We start from the raw sequence: 14,498 nt of genomic DNA on the forward strand, positions 1-14,498 counted from the left end.
AGTTAACCATAAAGTACCATACAGGAAATCTAGCATCTCTTCTGCAGAATGAATCACATTACAGCAATAGTCACAGATTATTGATTAACTAAATTCTTTACAGATCCGCAGAGTTAAAAACTATGACAGATACATAGTGATGTCTACGTCTCACATGTAAAACCGAAATTGCATCGAATATGATTCGTCTTGACCCCTACCATTCTAAACCTATGCGATTCTGAATGCGACTCCGCTCCTGTAACCAAAATCCACACAGGAACACAGGTACTGCCTGTTCCCACTTACTAGAATACTGGAACATCTGGTGCTCAGAAGGTTAAGAGGAATTAGATTGCAAACCGACCATGCAGCCCATGTATATACAACTTTGTCGATCGCGCTACAAACGTGCGCACGCATCGTGACATGCGATTACCCGCAGCAGCATACGCTACGGTACGCACTGCGATCACACTGTGCAATCCCATGAAGGTATGAGTACGAACGTAGTGCGGGTATCCGCTCGTGGGCGCACGCCTCTCGCCAAGCGTGGCGCTATTTGCTGCAGCAATAGAGCAGGACACATCTGTACACGGAAAGCTGTGCCCATTCATTGTGTTACACAAGTCAATCCATTCTGCCATGTCCTAGTACAGGAGGTGGCTCTCTAGCAGTCTCTGGATGGCATAGCATGCCATGCTGACACTTGTAGTACCACATTCTGCAACTAGAACAGGGGGACAGGTATCTTGCAATACTTTAGACTTAAGTTAGCAGTAGATTAAGTAACAGGCAGACGGCAGAACACATTCCCAGCAATCTTACCTTATGGAGCTTCTGGCTGCACCCTCTGACGGGGGAAAAACATTCTTCAGTATGATCAGTGCAGCAAATGTTGCCAGGATTCCTGGGTACAGGATCCAGGCTCTTGTTCAGCAAAAATGTTCCCTTACATCATGTGAAAGTTCCATCTCCATGAGAACAGGTATAAAGCCCTGATCTCCTCTGTCTCTAGACACTGGTCTCCTGTAGAGACAGGCATGGGAATTACAATGTAACCACCGTTTTCCTAAACTTTTTTTTGTTGTTGTTGCTTGTTGTAATCAGCCCAGTCTGCTGATACTAGCCTGCACCCAGCACTTTCACCAGTGCACAGAGGATTTCATTGTGTGCAAGATTGTGCACACATTCTCCAGGGGCCCTCTGCTGGATAAACCAGGTAATTGCAGCAGCTATGAAGTCCGTCATGAAGAGATGCAGTAATAAACCAGAGAGACATCTGGTGGCTGATAGTGAGAATGCACTGAGCTTTAGAATGATCTTAGGCAAGGGCATACCACCCAACATGACCCATTCCAGGAGGGACAAAGGGGCCCATTTATCAAAGGGAATTTGAGGTAAATTCCCCGAAAACAGGTTTTCGGGGGTTTACCTCAAATACTAAGTATCCCCCAGTATCCCCCAGATGTATCTCTGATACTTGCTGCGATCCCTCCATTGCCGCCGGCAGCCGCCTCCCCCAAAGGTTTATATGGGGGATGCGATGCTGCAAAATGTATCAATATCGGGAATGCGATAAAGATAGCGTTAGCAGCTGTAGCCTATGGGGACTTACCGCACTTCAGCCAGCGGAGGGATCTGCTAGATCCCTCCGCCGGCAATTGACTCCGCTCATGTGCAGTCCGCGGGACTGCGCATGCGCAGAAGCCCCGACTGCCCTCCGGAGACATCGCAGGGACGGGCTCTTTTCGGAGCCCGTCTCCCTGCATGTCACGGATAATACATCCGGCAGATAGGATCGCATTTTGCAATGCGATCAGGGGCGGTACTGCATGCCCTGATCGCATTGCAAAATGCGATCATTAATAAATGGGCCCCAAAATCCTCTGTTCCTGGACTTCCCTCTTAATTTACTATTGCCGTCACCTGTGTTGAACTAGTTAATTGATAAGAAAGGTGAATCAACACAGGTGATGGCAATCATAAATGAAGAAGGACGTACAGGGACAGAGCATTTTGTCCCTCCTGGAATGGGCTATGTTGGGAGGTATGTTAGGGGCTGATTTAGAGGTGGACGCTTGAGAGATGTCGGACGCAAGTGGCCGAAGTTTTTTGATTGGCACATACACAGGAGCCGTACTGCGCATGTGCAGATCTGGTGCTGCATCAGTGTGCGCGGGGCGGCCCCATTTGTGAGGCATGCCGAAGCCAGTGTCTGCATTGCCAGTCAACTATGTCTTTAGACGCAGCTGTTGACACTAACATGCCCTTACCTGACAGCCCCACCCCCACCTCCCGTTACCACCCAGAGAAACCTATCGAAATTGCATGGATCTGCATAATCCGTGCGGTAACCATTGGGCCTTGCACAATGCGGCTCAGGCCACCTCTGAATCACCACTAGAGGTTCTCCTTTGTGATGGTCAGTAGCCATCGGGAAAGCAGTAACCATAGCATTCCCAGAATCTAATGGCAAACCCATTGAAATTGGATTGGAGGCATCAATGGTTTCAAAATGATCGTTTTTTGATGGTCATCCCTAATGTAATTACAGAGTCTGGGTGATCTAGCGCAGGTAGTATTCCACTGAATTCTACTCTGTGACAGGACGGGCGAGAATAAAGGACCCTGGCAAATCATTAAAAAAAAAAAAAAAAAAAGTTGCAGCATGGTTGGTGTAATGGTTAGCATAACTGCCTCATAGCACTGACGTCCTGTGCTTAAATCCCACCAAGGGCCCACTGTTTGGAGTTTGTACATTCTCCCCGTGCTTGTGTGGGCTTCCTTCAGCTGTGTGTGTACATGTGGTAAGGAATATAGGGCCTGATTCAGAGCCGGACGCTCTGACCAGAGCGCTCGCTCTGAATCAGTGCCCTCCTCCATGAAAATGGACCGGCCTCCTGGCCGCTCGCATAGCTGTGGGTGACCACCCACAGCATATGCGAGCGTCCATGATGATGTTCGCGATGGTCTTGACCATCGTGACCATCGGGCTTGCGACGGAGACCCTGTGGTAGGGTCTCGCTGCCGCAAGCCCTGGAGTGATTTTGGCTCTATCAGAGCCAAAATCACTCCCACTGACATCACTAGTGATGTCAGTGGGGCCGGCTTCAGACGGTAGGCGTTCCCATGGGAATGCCTCCGTCTGGCAGGCACACCCCCGGCACGCCCACCAAAGGGGGCGTGCTGTCAATCAACATCGACAGCACGCCCCCTTTGGTGCGAGACCCGGAGCGATGGAGAGCCCATCGCTCGCCGGGTCTCGCGCATGCGCACGACGGAGCTCCCTCCGTCGTGCGCATGCGCAGTGGGGGAACATCTACCCGCTTGCGAGCGTCCTGCCGCGAGCGGGTCTGAATGACCCCAATAGATTGTAAGCTCCACTGCAGCAGGAACTGATGTGAATGGACAAATATTCTCAGTAGCTGACCTGGGCCCTCATTCAGAGCCGTACGCTCTGAGCAGAGCGCACGCTCTGAATGAGGGCCGCCCTCCATAATTATGGAGCGTCCTCCTGGACGCTCGTATAGCTGTGGGTCACCACCCACAGCCTATACGAGCGTGCAGTTTGATGGCCGCGATGGTCTTGACCATCGCGACCATCGCCACTGGGAGCCGGAGCCTGCGGTTGAGTTTTTCAACCGCAAGGCCCGGAGTGATTTTGGCTCTATCAGAGCCAAAATCACTCCCACTGACATCACTAGTGATGTCAGTGGGCCGGCTTCTGACGGTAGGCGTTCCCTTGGGAACGCCCCCGTCAGGGAGGCACGCCCCCGGCACGCCCACCAAAGGGGGTGTGCTGTCAATCAACATCGACAGCACGCCCCCTTTGATCAGACACAACGAGCGAAGGAAAGTCCTTCGCTCGTTGCGTCTGGCGCATGCGCACGACGGAGCTCCCGCCGTCGTGCGCATGCGCAGTGCACAACATCGACCCACTTGCGAGCGGACAGCCGCTTGCGAGTGGGTCTGAATCAGGCCCCTGGTCCCCTGAAATCAGTACCCACCCCCACGTCGATGCCACGGATTACACTGGCCTCTAAAATTAATGCTGGTAGCGGCTGCAATTCTTATTAGCCACATTTGTTGTTATGTGCCTGGGGGGCCGTGTTCGGTGACTGGTGAAGCAGACTGCCCCCTCCCCTTTCTTTGCTGCCCACCCAGTCATAGAACCCCCAGAGGATTTGCCATTCCATACTTTATTCTGATGTGTAATGCTGTATACACCCGGTCAGATTTTATTTCAGATATGAACGATAACGATTGTAAAAATCGTTCATATCTTTGACATGTGGGGTATGCATCGACGAACGATGGGCGTTCCCGCATGTCAGATAGCAATCTCTGAAATCTGATGTGTTTGCGGTCAGATTTGAACGATTTCATTAATTTTAATACTGTCAGAAATCGTTCAATCGTTCATCGTTGATGAAATCGTTCAAATCGTTGTAAAAATCGTTCAATCGTTCATCTGACAAATCTGACCGTGTGTATGCACCATTACATTTTGGCCACTTAATTTAGATCATGAAGCTACATATTAGTGTAATACACACACAGGCATAGAGAAATACGCTGTACCACTCATTATTTTACTGGTCTGGAATTTCCTCAGCATTACAGCAGGACACAAGGGGAGAGAGGCACCTCTCAGGAACGCTCAAATCCCTGTACCCTAGGCTGCTGCCCTGGCTGACTAATGGTAGCGTCGGGCCTCACACTGATCAATGGGCCTGATTCAGAATTGTACGCTAATCACACAAAAACGCAGCCGTGATGCAAAATTATGCTAATCCAAGAACGCAGTCGCCATCGGATCACTTGTGTGAACATCGGACATCTGAGTAACCCTCGTGAAATTCACACTGCCGGTGCTAGTGAAGCTGCAATACTGGCGTTGGTACATCCAGAAAATGGGGCCGACGACGCCCTCAAACAGCTGAATGTTTATCATGCTGCAGCGTAGGGGGCACCGCGACCATCCTTGCAGACACCAATTGGCACATGCGCAGTACAGATTTTTATTATATTTTATGCCACAAACCCGCAGTGTGATAACATCAATGTCGCTGTGTGCGTTCTTATGGTCCCACTTTGGAGAATGACGCCCTCAGGGATCTTGTGGAGGACACAGACATGGTGTCCACCTCAAATGCAGCCAGGTGTTTCCTTGGGATAGAGACCTTGGGGGACGATTTATGCCATGAAACTGTGGTGCCGTTAGCCGATGCAGCCACATCGCAGCTGATGAGAAGTGAAAGGGCTGCGGCCAGCAACATTGGCGTGGCAGCAACTGCCAGCAGGCGCGCATAACCCGGCAGACAGGTTCGGAGTAGGAGCCACAGATCCCACAACAGCCTCATTGGGGAGATGGATCCCAGCAGCTGGAAAAGGTGCTCTGTGGCAGTAGGAGGGGGGCTGGAGGCCGGTGCCACCTGGAGCAACCTGGGAGTAGTGCAACCTGGAAGGTGGAGAAGTGAGCAGCTTCACACAGCTGCTGAGGGGAGGGGAGAACATTTGGGATGGAGCATTCTTTTTTTTTTTAAGGCAGTAAGTAAATCTATGAGGGTCTCTGCCCACAGCCACCTCACAGCTGTCCTCCACTGCCTCCCCTGGCACCCGCTGCGTCTTCCCAACACCCACTATCTCTGTTACCCTCTGCCTCTCCCTGCCAACCTCTCCCCATCAGTCACCCACTGTCTCCCTGTCACCTCTAACTTCTCGAGTCACCCACTGTCTCTCCCTGTGTAATGGAGGAGGGGGCCCAGGGCATATTTTTGCATCGGGGACCACCACTCACAAGTTCTGCCTCTGGTGGCCGGGGATGTTCCTTCATATCAGGAGCCCAACTTGAGCACTGGGACTGCCCAGCTGAGCGGAGTGTTGCCATGGGATAAGCTCCATTCCCGACTGAGCCCAGGGATCTCCATGCTTGTCCTGGAGCGGGGAGGGGGGGAGAGAGAGAGAGAGAGAGGATTAGGGCATTATTTTTTATTGTGGGGAGGGTCATATCTGGGGTAGGAAATGTAATAATCGAGATTTGGGTTGGTGAAATCTGGAGTCAAATTTAAAATGTATTGAAGAGAGGACACTAGTATAGTTTCTGTTTTGTCAGATGGGGCTGGTAGGTTATGTATTTGTTTATAGCTCTTTGACATAACAAGTAATTTCTATGGCTATTTAAACCACACCCACATTAAATACATCACGTGATGCCTCTGAGAAATTTTTGCGATTTTTTTTTTCTGTCGCAGTTATTTGGTAGAAAATCAAGGGCCACATGCTTGTGTTTGCCCCCCAGGCTTAAAGTTGCCAGCCAGCCCCTGATCAATGTCCCAGGCACAGTGCGTGTTGTTATTATGGTCGGGCTCTGGAGGATGAGTGTCTATCGACAGCACTTTGCTCTCTCTGCTGCTCTTTGGGGTCTTGGGGGGGCAACACATACACATCTCCACCTGTGTCTTGATGTGCTTGGCCTTGCTCCCATAGATCAGTGTGCTGCGAGAGTCTTCATACGCACTGTCCGCAGGGCTGATGTGTGCGATCATGACCATCAGGGCCGTAACTAGGGTGGTGCGACATGTGCCATGGCACAGGGCACCGCAGGGCAGGGGGCGCTGTTTGGGCCTGTCTATTTTCCTGGTTATTATCATTCTCACTTTTAGCTTCCTCTTCTTTTATCCCCAGCATCTCCTGGCCTCCCCTATCTCTTCCCTGGCCCTTCCCCATGAGGCTTTGGGTGAGCTTCTTATGTCCCTATTTTAAAAATAGGGGGGGAGCACAGGGCACCAAAAAGTCTAGTTACGGCTCTGATGACCATCCTGGTGTTGCCTCTTAGTTGCACCCTTTAAAAGTCAGGTCAACTTGCTGTCCCGATAGTTGATATGGCTGCCTAGTCTCTCACATAGCGCCATGAGGCAATTTCTGAGGGCGAGAAGGGAGCAGTTGATGTAGCCACCTTCTTTCATGGTCTGGTCGCTGTTCTTAGTCTGACTTGCTCGTTCTGATCCTGCCAGGTCTACCATCTACAGCCAGGTGCCGTATCTATAATGGGTGCAGGGTGTGCAGGGCACACGGGTCCCTGGGTCCAGGGGGGCCCGCACCGCACACCCTACACCCTGCTTGAAAGCGCCGCTTATTTCCCATTTTCAGCAAAGCCATGGCCTCTTCCGGGCTGCTAGGGGAGAATTCAGCAATCCCTACAATTGTGGTATTGCCATAGGGATCCTCTCTGAGGGCCAAAGACCCAGAGAAAGGTCTTAGCAAATCCCTGACTGTTTCATTGTAAATCTCAGCATAGGAATATGACACAGACAAGTTATTTCTCCTTCCAGTCTCCTCAATAGCCTTAAACAGTTCCTTCAGGGTGCAAACTATTACTCTGGGCTCGCAATCCTTACCCATCATAGTAAATGTCTTCTCTGTGCCTGTTGGGCCGTAGGCAAATATGGCAGCATTGGAGCCGGAAATTATATTGCCCACTAAGTTCTTCAGTGTGGAATGATGCACATACTCCCGGGTAGCTGCTTGATTGAACACTTCGTTAAACGTAAATGTTCTTTCTCTTGTCCGGTTTGGGTGCAGGACGTCGTAAGGATCCTCGCCAGGGCCCTGCAATAGCACTGTCTGATAAGACATGAGAATTATCTGCTGGTATCCCATGAGCTACAGAAAGGAGCTACCACTCTAACCCATCTTCTGACTATTCTATGTTAAACCCAGTGTCCTGAGTCAACACTCTGCTGTCCTGATCATAAAGTAAGCAGGAAGGAGCGAACAGCCGTAGCCATCCACACAGAGGTTCCGCAGCAGCTACACACACCACGCAGAAGCAGGGAGGGATGATCGGAGGCGCTGTATCGGTATTCCAAATAGATATGGCATGGGCATAGGTGTATCAACACATAAATGAATCATATTATCAAATATTGGTGTTTGATGCTACACATGTGCAATAGGAGTCTGCACTAGGGGCCTGATTCAGAGCAGCTCGTAAGCGGCCGCTCGTTCGCTCCGAGCGATGTTTGCCCAACTGCGCATACGTACGGATTGTAATACGCATGCGCGAACCAGTCAGTGCGGCCGAAAATCGTTTGTTCGCTAAATAGCGAATACCTGCTATTTTGAGTGACAGAATGAGGCGTATGTGGGTGTTAAGAGAGGAAGGTGCTTGAAAACGGGGAGTGGAGATCCGAACGCAGGCGTGCTTAAAGGTCAAAACGGGCGTTTTAAGGGTGTGCATAATTAATACAGCAGCGTCATTGACCACGTCACTGGGTTAATTTATAGCCAGAACTGCTCGCAAAATTGTGGTAGCACAAACCAACCACAAGAATAGTCAGCAGTTCATACCCTGGTCGATGTACTCGATTAATCTAATAAATAGCGGACATGACGTAGGATGCGAGCGGCCAGGGGGCGTATTTTTTCAAAAAACGACCGCAAGTTTTGTTCGCTCGTTCAGATATAGAGGCGTGAACAGACCGCAAAGAGCGAACGGCTCATTTGAATAGCCACCCCTATTTTCTGAACGAGCGAGCGCAAATAGCGTCCGGCTCTGAATCAGGCCCTAGGTCCGGGGCAGGGAATGCTGCTCTGAAATCTTTGCGAGAGCCTATCAAAATACAGAAATAAACTTCCTGTTGTTTTCTGATTGGCTCATTTTTCTAACAGTTGACGGTTGGGAGCTGATTGGCTGGAGCTCCATTTATCATACACAGCGACATTTATCACTCGTTTTGGTGATAAAACTCGTTAATAAATGAGTCCCTTAGAATCTTAACATGCGGCTAGGGCAGCTTCCAGAGAGCTTAGGGCAGAGCAGGGTTGGGTACAGCAGCTGCCTCCTCACGGTGGCTGGGATTTTGGGGGTGGGGGATGATATATCTTTACACCAGAATCGATTAACACAATACTACATAACCCTGAAATATCAATATATTAAAAATGTAGGATATTGATGCCCACCCCTACACAGAAGTAAGCGGGTCCAGGTGGCGATGAAGCAGCCTGGTTGCTGACAGCCTTGCCAGTGCCGTCCACCACTTTGCGTTACTCATCTCCTGCCCATACTTGCCTACCCTCCCGATTTGGTCGGGAGCCTCCTGAAAGTCGGGGGCCGCACCCGACCTCCTGGGAAGGCAGGCAACTCTCCTGTCAGCTACCCACCCCTCCTGCCCCCCACCGTAATTACAAGAAAATCCCCGGCAGCGGGGGGCCTGTGACGCGATTCATGCTGAATTGCGTCATTTTGGCCCCGCCCCCCTGCTTCACACTGCCTGTAATATCGGCAGTGTGTATCAGGGGCGGGGCCAAAATGACGCGATTGCGTGGCTCTGCCCCCGCTCCGCCCACAAACTCTTGTAGTCTGGCCGGCCCCGCCCCCGTTTGCTGACCACGCCCCCCCAGTCAAGCCAATCTGGCTGTTCCCTCCCGGAAGGGGCAGCCAGATAGTCGGCAAGCATGCTCCTGCCTGAGGGTCTGATTCACCTTTTCCAGGTCACCCAGCAGGTGCACAGGTGTAATAATTACTCACTGACACATTTTAAAAGATCCACATGTGGAACTTATTATTTCACTTGTGATTCTTTTAGGAGACCTGGAAAACATGCACTGTTTGAGGTCCTGAGGAACGAGTTTGAGAACTTGTGGTGTAATGTGCCTGTTAGCTCGCTGATGAGAACTAGGGGGTATGTTTACTAAGGTGAGAGCTTTTAGAAGTGGAGATGTTGCCCATAGGAAGCAACCAATCAGATTCTAATTATTATCTTCTAGAATGTGATAGTTAAATGTTAAGTAGAATCTGATTGGTTGCTATGGACAACATCTCCACTTCTTACAAACTGTCACTTTAGTAGATATACCCCCGAGTCTTCATGTATGGATTTTGGGTGGAGTTCCCGGTTACTCCTCATACTGACTATCCCCATTGTGTACAAGACCCCTGCTATGTTGCAGCTCATCACATACTAGATAGTGATGTTATATATTGTATCTCTTGAACCAGATGCTGAGGTAATTGCTGATAGAGAATGTACTTCCATGGGTAGAAACCACTGACCAGACTTCCTTTAGAACTCGTGTGGTGCTGTTATTTGCTTTGGGTGCCATGAGGCTACCCCCCTTTCCATGCCTCTACTCTGCTCCGGATATATACAGTACATAGGACCTCATTCAGAGTCTCTCGTTAGGGCACGCTCGCTCGCAGGGAGCGATAATCGCACATCTGCGCATGCGTATAATTCTTGCTAGCTCGCAAGCCACTTTCAGGTCGCTGCTTTGAGTGACAGATTGCGCCGTTTGTGGGTGGTAACAGGGTAAATTGCTTGTAAACGGGGGAGTGGTTGTGCGAACGCAGGCGTGTCTGGCCGCCAAAACGGCGTTTAAAAGGCGTGCATAATTAGCAAAGTAGCGTCATCGCACACGTGACTTGGTTGTTTTTTTAGCCTGAACTGCCCGCAGTGCTTGGGGTAGGTTAGGTCAACCCCAAGCGCTGCGAGTAGCTCCGATGGCCCTCGATGTTCACGATTAATCAGACTCTTCCCGAAGACGATGTGTGCTGCGAGTGACAGGTGGGAGGTATTATAGTCCAGCGTACGCTAACTGCCGTCGCTCACTAAGACATAGAGGGCATCCTTACAGCGCAAAGAGCGATCGCTTGATTTGCATACCCGGCCCCTTTTTGCAAGCGACCAATCGCATCTTGCGAGAGACTCTGAATGAGGGCAATAGTACCTTTTAGGAGTGGGCAGCACTTCCAGGGCCAATAAGGTTGGGTGCCAGACCATCTTGTGATGAAATTACAATAACTTTATTTACACTACTATCTCCAGCACAGTAAGAATAATGGTTGCATGCACAGATATTAAATGTAGCAGGTTACACAGGCAGGGCTGTCTTATCAGCAGTGTGGGCCCTGGACAAACCGATGCACTGGGGCCCCTACCCACCCATTCACGGGGAAAAAAATGTAAATGGTCAAAAAATTAAACATTTAGATGTAGTAGTTCTTCCAACAAAATCAATGAGACATTTGATTCAAAAAACAGAAAGGTTTGGCTGACCCTGGCGCTCACTATGTATACTGTGTCTGGATCACTATGTATACTGAGTCTGGGTCACTATGTATACTGTGTCTGGATCACTGTGTATACTGTGTCTGGGTCACTCTGTATACTGTGTCTGGGTCACTATGTATACTGTGTCTGGGTCACTATGTATACTGTGTCTGGATCACTATGTATACTGTGTCTGGGTCACTATATATACTGTGTCTGGGTCACTGTGTATACAGTGTCTGGGTCACTGTGTATACTGTGTCTGGGTCACTGTGTATACTGTGTCTGGGTCACTATGTATACTGTGTCTGGATCACTATGTATACTGTGTCTGGGTCACTCTGTATACTGTGTCTGGGTCACTATGTATACTGTGTCTGGATCACTGTGTATACTGTGTCTGGGTCACTATGTATACTGTGTCTGGATCGCTATGTATACTGTGTCTGGATCGCTGTGTATACAGTGTCTGGGTCACTATGTATACTGTGTCTGGGTCACTATGTATACTGTCTGGGTCACTATGTATACTGCGTCTGGATCACTATGTATACTGCGTCTGGGTCACTGTGTATACTGCGTCTGGATCACTGTGTATACTGTGTCTGGGTCACTGTGTATACTGTGTCTGGATCACTGTGTATACTGTGTCTGGATCACTGTGTATACTGTGTCTGAGTCACTGTGTATACTGTGTCTGGGTCACTATGTATATTGTGTCTGGATCACTATGTATACTGTGTCTGAGTCACTATGTATACTGTGTCTGGGTCACTATGTATATTGTGTCTGGATCACTATGTATACTGTGTCTGAGTCACTATGTATACTGTGTCTGGGTCACTATGTATACTGTGTCTGGATCACTATGTATACTGTGTCTGAGTCACTGTGTACACTGTGTCTGGGTCACTGTGTACACTGTGTCTGGGTCACTATGTATACTGTGTCTGAGTCACTATGTATACTGTGTCTGAGTCACTGTGTATATTGTGTCTGGATCACTATGTATACTGTGTCTGGGTCACTATGTATACTGTGCCTGGGTAATTGATAGGCTGCAGCTGCCAAAAAAAAGAAAAGTTCTACAATCTTTCCAAAATTAATTTTATATACATAGACGCTGGAGAGCTGGTGGTTGCTCCTGGTAACCAGAAGAGTGGAGTTGGAACTGAGTAGCCATCCCTTGCAGTCAAATCAAGTACCTGCAACTTTTTTGTCCCCACAAGTAAATAATATCCCACAGCAGCACTGGAGATAGGCTGCCGTGTATGAGCAGTTGTATCTCTCACACTGCCCCGGGGCTTATTGTTCAGCCGCAGCACAGCCCTTACCTTTGCGGTGCGGGTGGGTGCATGTGCCTGTGGCCGGGTCGGGAGTCCAAGTTAGGACAGAGGCATTGGCAGAGCAGTCTCCTCTGAGGAGACAGAGACCAGGATGGTTACTCCGGGTCCAGGAGTCTACACGGCAGAAGCTGGGTGGCCGCGTGATAGATGCATCAAGACACAGATGTCCGCATGGACCAGTGAGATCCGTGCGGCAAGCACCTGTAATAAAAGACACAGATGAGGGACAGATTAGTGAGATCCATCCATGCATCTGTGTTAAAAAATGTAAACAAAATGAAAAACCAAACAACAAAAAAAATGGCTTGCCCCTTTTCCTCAAAGCACAACCAGCCCTGGGATTTTCACAGCCATTCCTACTTGTGCTAAATATAAGGGACAAATGACGTAGGGATCCCCTGTATTTTGCACAACCAGCACCAGGCTTTTCCAAGCCAGTCTTGGTTGTCAAAATACAGGGGACAAAAGCCATAGCGGTCACCTGTATTTAGCACTACTAGCACTGGGCTCAGGTGAGCCGGTCCTAGTTCTGGAAAATACAGGGGACAAAAAGCGTAGGGATCCCCTGTATTATCCATAGCCAACACCGGACCCTTTCTAGTGGGGGAGTAATGCCACAGCCAGGGGAACCCTTTCACTGGGTCCCGCGGCCAGAGCATTACCCCTGACCACTAGTCAGTCCAGGCCGGGAATCCCTGGGGAGTTGGGGAAATCCCCAATAAAGGGGTCCCCATCTCCAGGACACCCCAGACCTAGGCTGATAGCCTAGAGCTATCCCCGGCATCCCTGGAGCGGTGGCTGCCAGGTGCAGTTGAAAGAATAAAAATATTGTCTTTTGCAGTAGAACTACAGGTCCCAGCAAGCCTCCCCCACATGCTGGTACTTGGAGAACCACAAATACCAGCATGCAGGGCATTACGGACCTGCTGGTACCTGTAATTCATCTGCAAAAAAAATATTTAAACAATGACAAGACACACGGTGAAAGTAAAAGTTTATTAAAACATACATGCACACACACAAGCCAATCATGTCTCCTTCTCCAAGTACTCTAGATAATCCACAAGTATCTATAAAAAAAATTCCATACTCAGCTCACCTCCTATGCGTGCATTAGTGCTGCAGAGTGCAGACAGACTGTTGGAGGCAGGGGGCGGAGCCAAATACCAGCCAGCCAGAGCTTTAGAGTTGAGTGACAAGCAGACTGCAGGAGGTGGGGCTAAACATTGGCCAATCAGAGTCTACAGACAGAGTGAATGACAGACTGTGGAAGCAGGGGGCGGAGCTACACGCAAGCCAGCCGGAGCCTGGAGAAAGTGACAAACTATCTGGTAGGGGTGGAGCCAAACGCCGTACTCAAGGACGGAGGTGAGTACTCGTCATGGGGGGAAGAGGAGAAGAGCAGAGTGGAGGACTACAGTGCACCGGCAGCCAGCTTTTAAAAATATCACTAATTTACTAACTGGCCGCGGCTACAGGGGAGTGGGTTGGCGGGCCCTTGGGCATCTGCCCAAAAAGCCCAATGGAAGAGACGGCCCTGGTCACATACAGGGCTGTCCTCACTAATGCATCCCTCATCTCCTGATATACTTTGTGCTGCAAGGAATCATGGCCCTGATTCAGAGCCGGACGCAAGTGGCTGCTCGTTCGCTCCGAGCGATATTTGCCCAACTGCGCATGCGTACGGATAGTAATACGCATGCGCGAACCACTCAGTGCGGCCGAAATTCATGTGCTCGCAAAATAGCGAATGCCTGATAATTTGAGTGACAGAAAGAGGCGTATGTGGGTGGTAACAGGGGAAGGTGCTTGAAAACGGGGAGTGAAGATCCGATCGCAGGCGTGCTTAAAGGTCAAAACGGGCGTTTTATGGGTGTGCATAATTAAAACAGCAGCGTCATTGCCCACGTCACTGGGTTCTTTTATAGCCAGAACTGCTCGCAAAATTGTGGTAGCAAAAACCAACCACAAGAATAGCGAGCAGTTCATACCCTGGTCGATGTACTCGATTAATCTAATAAATAGCGGACATGACGTAGGATGCGAGCGGCCAGGGGGCGTATTTTTCAAAAAAACGAACGCATGTTTAGTTCGCTCGTTCAGACCTAGAGGC

General features: G+C 49.7%; 1 protein-coding gene across 1 annotated transcript in view; it reads right to left on the bottom strand.

The window, feature by feature from the left end:
• The window catches only part of MAML2 (mastermind like transcriptional coactivator 2), a 208,687-nt gene extending 207,830 nt beyond the window's left edge, over positions 1-857 (bottom strand). The window contains exon 1 of the mRNA XM_088456702.1: positions 808-857. The gene's annotated coding sequence lies outside the window, so the exon portion shown is untranslated. The remainder of the gene's footprint in view (positions 1-807) is intronic.
• Positions 858-14,498: the final 13,641 nt, after the last annotated feature.

This window comes from Taudactylus pleione, unplaced genomic scaffold (assembly GCF_031769625.1).
Source record: "Taudactylus pleione unplaced genomic scaffold, aTauple2 ptg000711l, whole genome shotgun sequence".
In the NCBI taxonomy this organism is placed as follows: domain Eukaryota; kingdom Metazoa; phylum Chordata; class Amphibia; order Anura; family Myobatrachidae; genus Taudactylus; species Taudactylus pleione.